The following is an 8,919-nucleotide window of genomic DNA, read 5'->3' as shown; positions in this document are numbered from 1 at the left end:
TGATTTCAACTTCCTTAGTGGTTGAGCAAGTAGTAAGATGAATTAAAACCCAGTTCTCTAGTATTAGACTAATCTTCTCCACTGAGAACAACCATAAAGTCTCAGTAAAATAAAAAATAACAACTGTTTGAAGCCATCAGACAATAACCAAGGTGCCCAAATGTTGAAGGACCGGCATCTCAAGAAGGGAAAAGCATAATGTGAATCCTACATTTACTGGTGCTTTTGCTTGTGGGCCATTTGTTAATTTGCCTTGCAAGGCATAGAGACTGAAGAGAAAGCAGAAGTCTGTGGCTTGCAGCAATATCACTAGAATGGGGAACCCAACTTTAACTTCAAGGCTATTAAAGCAGTCAAGACTTAAGGGCCAAGATCCTGAAGAAATGGGAACTTCAGAGAAGTGATGCCACAGTTCTCTATACAATTTCTCTTCAAGGCACTAGCAAATTCCTAAGCTGGGCATGAGTAGGGTGAGAGGCTAGGAAATCAAGAGAAAAGTAGTTGTTAAGGGGCTAAAAAGCTAACCAGAGCTTTTGGCAGTCTCACAGTGCTAAAGAGGGACAAAAATTATAATTTAGAACCTGCCAAGGACAGGAAATACCAGTAAATTCCGTAGGCTTTTAAAATAGACCCAGTCAAAGAAAGACAAATACTGTATGATTTCACTCATATGTGGAATTTAATGAGCAAACAAGCAAAATAGAGACAGACTAATAAACAGCAGGCAAACAGCTCTGTTGGGGAGTATTGTTGAGGAGGGGTGGAGGGATTGAGCAAAAAAGAAAAAAAGAGAAAACTCATGGACGTGGTCAACAATGTGGTGATTTCTGGGAAAAGGGGGTGGGTGGAAGTGGAAGAGGGTATGGGAGGATAAATGGTGATGGGAAAAATAAAATAGACCTCTGAAGTGTTATGCTGATGATAGGGATAAATCAGTGATAGATCAGCCCTCTCAATGTCTTAAAAATAGCCTCCAGTTATTTCAGTTTCTCATTGGATCAAGGTTTCTTGCCTGTCAGGCAGAAGAAAATAAAATATTCCCTGGAGAAATATAACATCATTCATAGTCTCTATAATCATCATGCATAATGTCATCAGTCAATCCGAAATTACTAGCTATGCCAGCAAACAGGACCAAATAACAAAGCTAAGAGAAAAAATGACAATAAAAATATGCCTGTAGGTCATACAGATATTGGGGTTAACAGAAATATAATTTAAAAGTAAATATGATTAATATGTTAAAGAAAGTAGATAAAAAAAATGGATGTCACCAGAAAATTAGAATTTATGAAAGTATAATCAAATAGAAGTTCTAGAGTAGAAATAATTAAGAAATCAAAAGATGAGTTTAACTGCAGATTAGACACGGCAAAATAGAGAATTAGGGAGCTGAAGGTAGGTAAGTAGAAAATATTAAGTTTGAAGATCAGAAAGGAAAAATAAATGAAAAATTAAGATAGGAGCATAGTACACATATAAGACTTGGTAAAAATGTCTAATATGTGTAATTGGAGTACAAGAAGGAAAGGAGAGGGAAAATGGTGCCGAATAAATATTTAAAGATGCACTGGTCAAATAATTTGCAAAATGAATGAAAGATATCAAACCACAGATTCACAAAACTATCATAGCAAAAAGTGCTAACACAGTGAGAAAATCTGAATCATATGCAGAGCAAAAGGACAAATTACTTTTAAAAAGAGCAACAATAAACTAACAGTTGATCTTTCAAATAATGATAGCTAGTAGATAATGGAATATCTGTCTATAAACTGCTGAAAGAAAATAACTGCCAAAGAATTCTATGCCCAGTGAAAATATTCCTGAAAAATGAAGGTGAGCCCTGGCCAGTAGCTTGGTGGTTAGAATGTTGGCCTGTGGACTGAAGGGTCCTGGGTTTGATTCTGGTCAAGGGCACGCACCTCGGTTGCAGGTTCAATCCTCGGCCCAGGTTAGGGTGCGCACGGGAGGCAGCCAATCCATGTGTCTCTCACATCGAGGTTTCTCTCTCTCTCCCTTCCACTCTTTTTGAAAAGCAATGGAAAAAATATCCTTGGGTGAAGATTAAAAAAAAGTGAAATAAAGACATTTTCATTCAAATAAAAATGAAGAGAAATTGCTGATAGAAAACCCACACTAAAATAAGCAGTAAAGGGAATTCTTTAGCAGAAAGTTAATGATCTTAGATGAAAGTGTGGAAATGCAGGAAGGAATGAAGTACAGCAGAGAAGACGAATATATGGGTAAGTCTAAGTAAATATTGACTCTTTTGCCCGGCTGGGCGTGGCTCAGCGGTTGAGCGTCGGCCTAGGATCCAGGCGATCGGGGTTCGATTCCCAGTCAGGGCACATGTCCGGATTGTGGGCTCGATCAATGACTCTCTCATCATTGATGTTTCTATCTCTCTCTCCCTCTCCTTTCCTCTCTCTGAAATCAATAAAGATATATTTAATAAATAAATAAAAAAATAAATAAATATTGACTCATTAAACCAACAATAATATGATCTAATGGGTTTAAACTGCATACAGAATTAAAATGCATGACAATTGCACGAAAGGCAGGAGAGGTATAATTGGACTTAAAGTGTTGTGAGATAATTGCACTGAGAAGTGGTACAGTGACTAACTTAAGGCAAATTACTAAGTCCTGGATGTATGTTGCAATATCTAGGGTAAATACTAAATTAACAAAATAATGTATAAATAAGAATCTAATAAAAAGGCGACAATGAAATGATAAAGTAATTACTTGATTAATCAAAAAGAATGCTTTAAGAAAGGAGAAGAAAGGAACATGAAAGGTATGGGACAAATGGAAAACCATAAAGCGGTAAATTTAAACTCAAATATATTAGTAATTATATTAAGCGTAAATGGGTGCAACATTTCAATTAAAGGAAAATTTTAAAAAATTATCTTTATTGTTGAAAGTATTATGGATGTCCCCCTTTCCCCCACACTGACCCCCTCAACCTGTTCGCCCTCCCAGGCCTTCACCGCACTATTGTCTGTGTCCATGGGTTATGCATATGTGCACATATTGTTAAACTGAGTTTAAAAAACAACCAAATATATACTGCTAAAAAGAAAACATGCCTTAAACATAAGGTAACAGGAAAGTTGAAATTAAAAAGATGGGAAGTGATATGGCATGCAAACGCTAAGCAAAAGAAAGGTGGTTTATCTATAGCAGTCGTAGACAAAATAAACTTTGATGTAAGAACTATTACTTGACATAAAAAGGGTCATTTCCTAATGATTAAAGGGACAATTCAACAGGAAGATTTATCTTTTCTCTTAAATTTTATGCACCTGATGGCATAGACTCAAATATATAAGAACAAAAGCAGATATAAATAAAAGCAGAACGAGACAAATCCACAATCATAATAGTGAGAGATTTTCACACATCTCTCTCAGACAGGAAACGTAGTAGAGACACAGCACATTTGAGCAATATAATTAATGAACTTGCATGCACTCGCGCGTGTGTGTTGTGTAACACTGCACCCCCAAAATGCAAAATACACACCTTCTTTTTCAGGTGCTCGTGGCACACTAATTAAAAGCTATCCTTGGAGTCATGAAGCAAGTGTTGACAAGTGTCAAATTATTCTTTCCCAAACCCATAATCCCTATCAAATCATAGGAAATCCATCAGACAAATTCAAATTGAGGGACATTTAACAAAACACCCGATTGATACTACTTAAGCTCTCAGGATTTTTAAAAGCAAGAAATGGCTGAGTAACGTACCGACCAGAGGAGACTAAAGAATCATAATGACTACATGTGATGTGCTAACCTGGTTTGGACTCTGAAAGGGAAAAAGAACATTACAGTGGAAAAATTGGAGAAATCAATCCTGAAGTTTAGTTAATAGTAACGTGCCAGCGTGGGTGTGTTTCTAAGGTCTGACAAGTCCTGGTAATGTCAGGTGCTGACATCAGTGAAAGTGGGTGAGGGGCCACAGGAAGGCCTTGTACCATCTTTACAACCTTCCTGTAATCTAAAATTATCACCCCCCCACCCATGTAGTAAAAATAAAAAAGGAAAGCAAAAGTGGATGCTCTGTACCAAGATGGGCAAAAACTCGGAAGGAACTTAAGAAAGATGATATCCAAATGTCCAGGACAGGCAAGAAAAGGTGGTCAACTTAGTCACAAGAAAAATGCAGCTGAAAGCCGCAGTGCGTTGCCGTCGCACTCTCCCCAGCGTGACTGCGATGGAGAAGGCGGTGAGCATTGTACTGAATTTTTTGGTGGTGTTGACTAAGGACACATGCGTGCTCAAAAAGGACAAGAGGAGGCCATGGGGGATAAATGGTGATGGGAAAAGCGTAAAATAGAGAATAAAAAGACATGGACAAGAATGCTGAGTCACTTTATTCACAGTAGTCTCAGACAGACGACCTCAGTGTCCATAGATAGATAATTTGTGACACGTGCATACAATGAAGTACTACATATTGATGGGAAATATGGACCACTGTTACAAACAAAAATATGGATGCATCTCCCAGACTTCATGTTGAAGAGGAAATTTATACTTTATGATTCCATTTTCTTGAAGTTTGAAAGTAGCTGAAATTCATCAGCGGTGGTGCAGGAGTAGATGACGGAGGCTGGGGAGCCCTCTGGGATGCTGGGGTGGCCGAAATCTTGCTCTCCGTGCCGGTTGCAGGAATGTGTTCACTCTCACAGTTATTTGTGCCCTTAAGTGTAAGAACGTTACATATCAATAAAAAAGTCCTAACAAAATGCCCTGGAAACCTGAATCTCAGTCGGAAACCTTTTTTCATTGCTCTGTTGTATTACTGTACATTTATATTGTATTATTGTATATGCTGTTGTATTGACTGCAGCGTAATGTTTTAACAAAGTCCTACATGGTGAGAAATGGAAAACCCAGCTATTATATTGTTAGATATGTATGACAGTGGAAAGAATCAGTTTAGTGTCAATTCTTGTGTGCGTGTATGTATCCTTTAAAAATCAAACATCTATAGAATGTTCTTAGTAGAAAACATTAGCGCAGTACTTCGATAACTAATGAATTGGTCTTCTGTGGTTTGGGATTAATTTTAGTCACGGCATGCATGGATTCAGGGAGACCAGTTACAGTTATCGTACCAACTAAGGTCAAATTAAGCAATAGACAGCCTTGATGTTCTGATATTTTGAAATGTAGAGAGAACTGTTTGAATGTCTAATAATGATTTTACAAAATTTGGGGACCTCAAGATCAAAGCAAGTAAAGATTAATACTGATGGAAGATTTAACTACAGAAAACCAGACGTGAGTCAATATTCCTGAGAGGACATAAGGAGTAGAGAGCGTGGCGGCAGGGGGCTGAGAGCTGTGGGCTGCCTCCGCTAAAGTTAGAAGTAACACCAGCAGGGTACAGTTCTGGCGCATTTGCTTCACGGCGGGCAGTGTGGTAGGGCTCGCTCTCATCCTATAGCGGACAAAGTTGGTAGGAACTAGTTAGCCTGTCAATGTACCATGTTTTCTGAAGATCTCTTGGTTCCGTTGCTAAGTGCAAAATTGCCACAGGCATTTTTTCTTTGTAGACAGTAGTTTTCCCCCTTTATACAAAGAAATGTATGTTTAATATACAAAAATTGAAAAGAATGAAAAGTAAAACTATAAAAATAAATACATTCTAATTCTAAAGAAAATTACAGTTAACAAATATATATATATTTATTAACAAATATATATATATTTTTTTTTCTTCTTGCTAACAGACAAAACCATATATAGAGTTTGTATTGTCTTTTCTAAGGTAGTATCATAGATATTTCTCATCATTGAATATTTTCCCTTCTTAGTTACTTTTCATTGGCATCTACAAATATATTTGAAGGCCCTGACCAGGTAGCTCAGTTGGTTAGAGCATCATCCAAGGTTGCGGGTACCCCAGTCAGGGCACATACAAGAATCAACCAATGAAGGCATAAATAAGTGGAACAACAAATTGATGTTTCTCTCTCCCCCTTCCTCTCCCTCTCTAAAAATCAATAAAAATATATCAATAAAAATATATTTGAAGAGAATTAGAAAAATCTAACGCTCAATTGTGATTTTATTGTCTTTTGACTTAATTTTTAAAGCTTATTTATTGATTCGTTTATTTTTCAAATACTTACGATGTGCCCACCACATGCACATCGCAGGTCCACTATTTGGACTTTTGTGGGCAGGAACTTTGGTCTTATTCACCTTTATTCCTAGTGCCTGGAATTGTGCCTGGTATGTGGAGATGCTCAATAGATAGTATTGGATGAGTGATCATTGAGTGAACACTTATTAGTACTTCTACTAGTGCCCGCCTCAACCAAGAGATGATGTTTTTTAAAAAATAAGCCGCTTCCCTGCCATGAATGTGTCTTTTAGGCAATTCTGGGCTTGGATTCTGAAGTGGGGGCCTTGACCTGGCGGATGCCTTCTTTTTATTCAAGGTCTGGGAAAGAGGGCTTGCTGAGATCCAGACTCAACTTGTTTTATGGTCTTGGGCTGTGGAAAGAGGCTCACACACATGACATTTGTGTGTGTGTATCTAGAAAAGTACTTCAAGAAAGTTCTTCGCATATACATTTATTCTTTGAACTGCAGTGCTTTTGCATTCGGTCTGCTGAGACCTCTCCAGTGACTTGCATCACCCACCTGTAAGTTCTCCCATCAGCCTCCCCTACTTACTCGGAACACAGTGCCCTCTCAGCAGAGCACTTCACGTGTAAACTCAGGCTGGAGCTAGGCAGACACTGCACTTTCTATCTGAGAGGTAATTTCCTCTCTGTGATTCTAAAATTTAAAAATAATTGGGGCTCAGGAAAGGTCTCTCCTACAAGAAAAATGACTTTTTCCTTTGTGATATTTTCTTGTAGAAGGTTAAAAGTAGGAGTTGGCTGGGAATGTGTGTAGTGGGAGCAGGCAGGGGAATGGGACCCACTCCTAAACTTGTTTAGATCAATTCATAGACATAACCAACACCTTGGAAGTCCTAGAGCAGCAGACGAAGACTGTCTTATGGATCCTGGCAATATTTTTGATTCTCTCAACCCCATCTCCGTGCCAGTAAAATATGCCTATTAAGTTGTGGCCTTTGTGCAATGGGGATGGACATAACTTTGTTAACTCTGTATTTTATTTTCAGGGCTAAATACAGAAAGAGGAATGCCAGCTCTCCTAGTATACACAAAAGTTGGGGAAATGGCCCAATAGCCACTGTGTTGTTAATAATATTTTAAAAATGTTTTAATATATTTTCTCAGACTTAGCACGAAATGCAATTGTCCCCTGCTTGACCCCTCCCCACCACCAGAGGGAGACTCTTAAGCATTTCCTTATTCAGGTGATCACTTCAGTGTCTCTAAGTGATGTTCATTTCCCACTACCTTTTAATTTATCCACTTTAGGTTGTTGGCTGCAGACTCTTCAAAAAGATCTCCAGGAAAACCTGTTGCTCAAGCAAAGTTAAGTTTATTGGGTGTACTGCAGTAGGCCGAATAACTTCGCACACTCTCACTAGCGTCTCAGAAGGGGAGGTTAGAGGACATTTATCGTTTTGGGTGATTTAAAGACAAGCCTTGCAAGGCAGGAGCTGGTTGGCATTGGCCTGAGTTCGTGGGCTACTAATTTTGGGTGGGTGGCACAGGGTGAGATTTTGAAGCAAATGCTGAATGGATAAGCCGGGTAGTTAGTTCAGTCTTATCTTCCAGGAGGGGCATTCCCTGGGGTTATGTACAGTTCGGCCGCAGCGCCGTTTAGCACAGAAGCAGAAAACAGGTGGTTGTGGGCTCTCGGACAGGAGTGAAGTAGATCGTTTACATCACCTCCTTGCCCCATTCCTCACAACTAGTCCCTCCGGTGCCCTGCTCCACTTTACAGAAGAAAATTAAACTTCCTATTTTTTGTTCCAGCACCAGACAGCATCTCTTTGTTATCCTTTCTCATGTCCCTTAACTTCGTAGTATGAATTTATTCTATGATTCTTCTTGGTTACAAGGAAACATATTTCTTTAGTTTGCCACAATAAACTGCATCCAACCCAGACCTCAACATCTAGTTGGCATGATGTGTAATAAGCATTATCATTATTTTTTATTGATTTGAGGGAGTGAGAGAGAGAGAAACATTGATTTGTTATTCCATTTATTTATGCATTCATTGGTTGATTCATGTATGTGCCCTGACGGGGGATTGAACCATCAACCTTGGAATATTGGGATGATACTCTAACCAACTGAGCTACCCAGGCAGGTCTAATCAGCGTTATTTTGGGCACCCCTCCTCCCAGGGCTGGAAATGGTCCCAGGGACTTATGAGTGTCCAAAAAAATCAGTTGGTGGCTCTTCTCTTTCTCCCTAACCTGGGTTCATTTGAGGGAGGGTAGTTCTGAAGCCACCCTCTTCCGTTTGTTTCCTGCCAATCTTGGCTACTGGGGCTTCGTACCATCTTTCAACACCATTAAGCTTGTGCTTAGTCCCCCAGAAGTCCACATACTCACCCCATCAAAGCTTTTCCGACCCAGGGGTTCAGTGTGGGTGCGGGGCACGGGTCTACATCTTCATTGAGTCCTTCCATTTCCCGGGTTTTATGGGAGTCCAGCTTCCTAAGGGGTTGAGTTACTTTCCTTCCACCAGGTCCTGGCATTTTACTACATGCAGCAGTTTAAGTAGCAGGCTCTGCCCGGTTGAAATCGTTACCCCTTTCAGAGCTGCGTATGCCTTCCAGCTCTCAGCCTCGGTTTCCTAGATAATGGGAATGACGATAAATTCTACTGCATAGGGTTGTGGTGAGCATGGAGTAGTTTAATTGTCATGAATGCTTTGCACTGTGTCTGGCACTTCATAAACCTTCAGTAAATGTCAGCTATTAGTATAATTATTATTATATTGCTCTGTGACTT

This window comes from Miniopterus natalensis, chromosome 15 (assembly GCF_054644295.1).
Source record: "Miniopterus natalensis isolate mMinNat1 chromosome 15, mMinNat1.hap1, whole genome shotgun sequence".
Classification (NCBI taxonomy): domain Eukaryota; kingdom Metazoa; phylum Chordata; class Mammalia; order Chiroptera; family Miniopteridae; genus Miniopterus; species Miniopterus natalensis.
Note: the sequence above shows the minus strand (reverse complement) of the source record.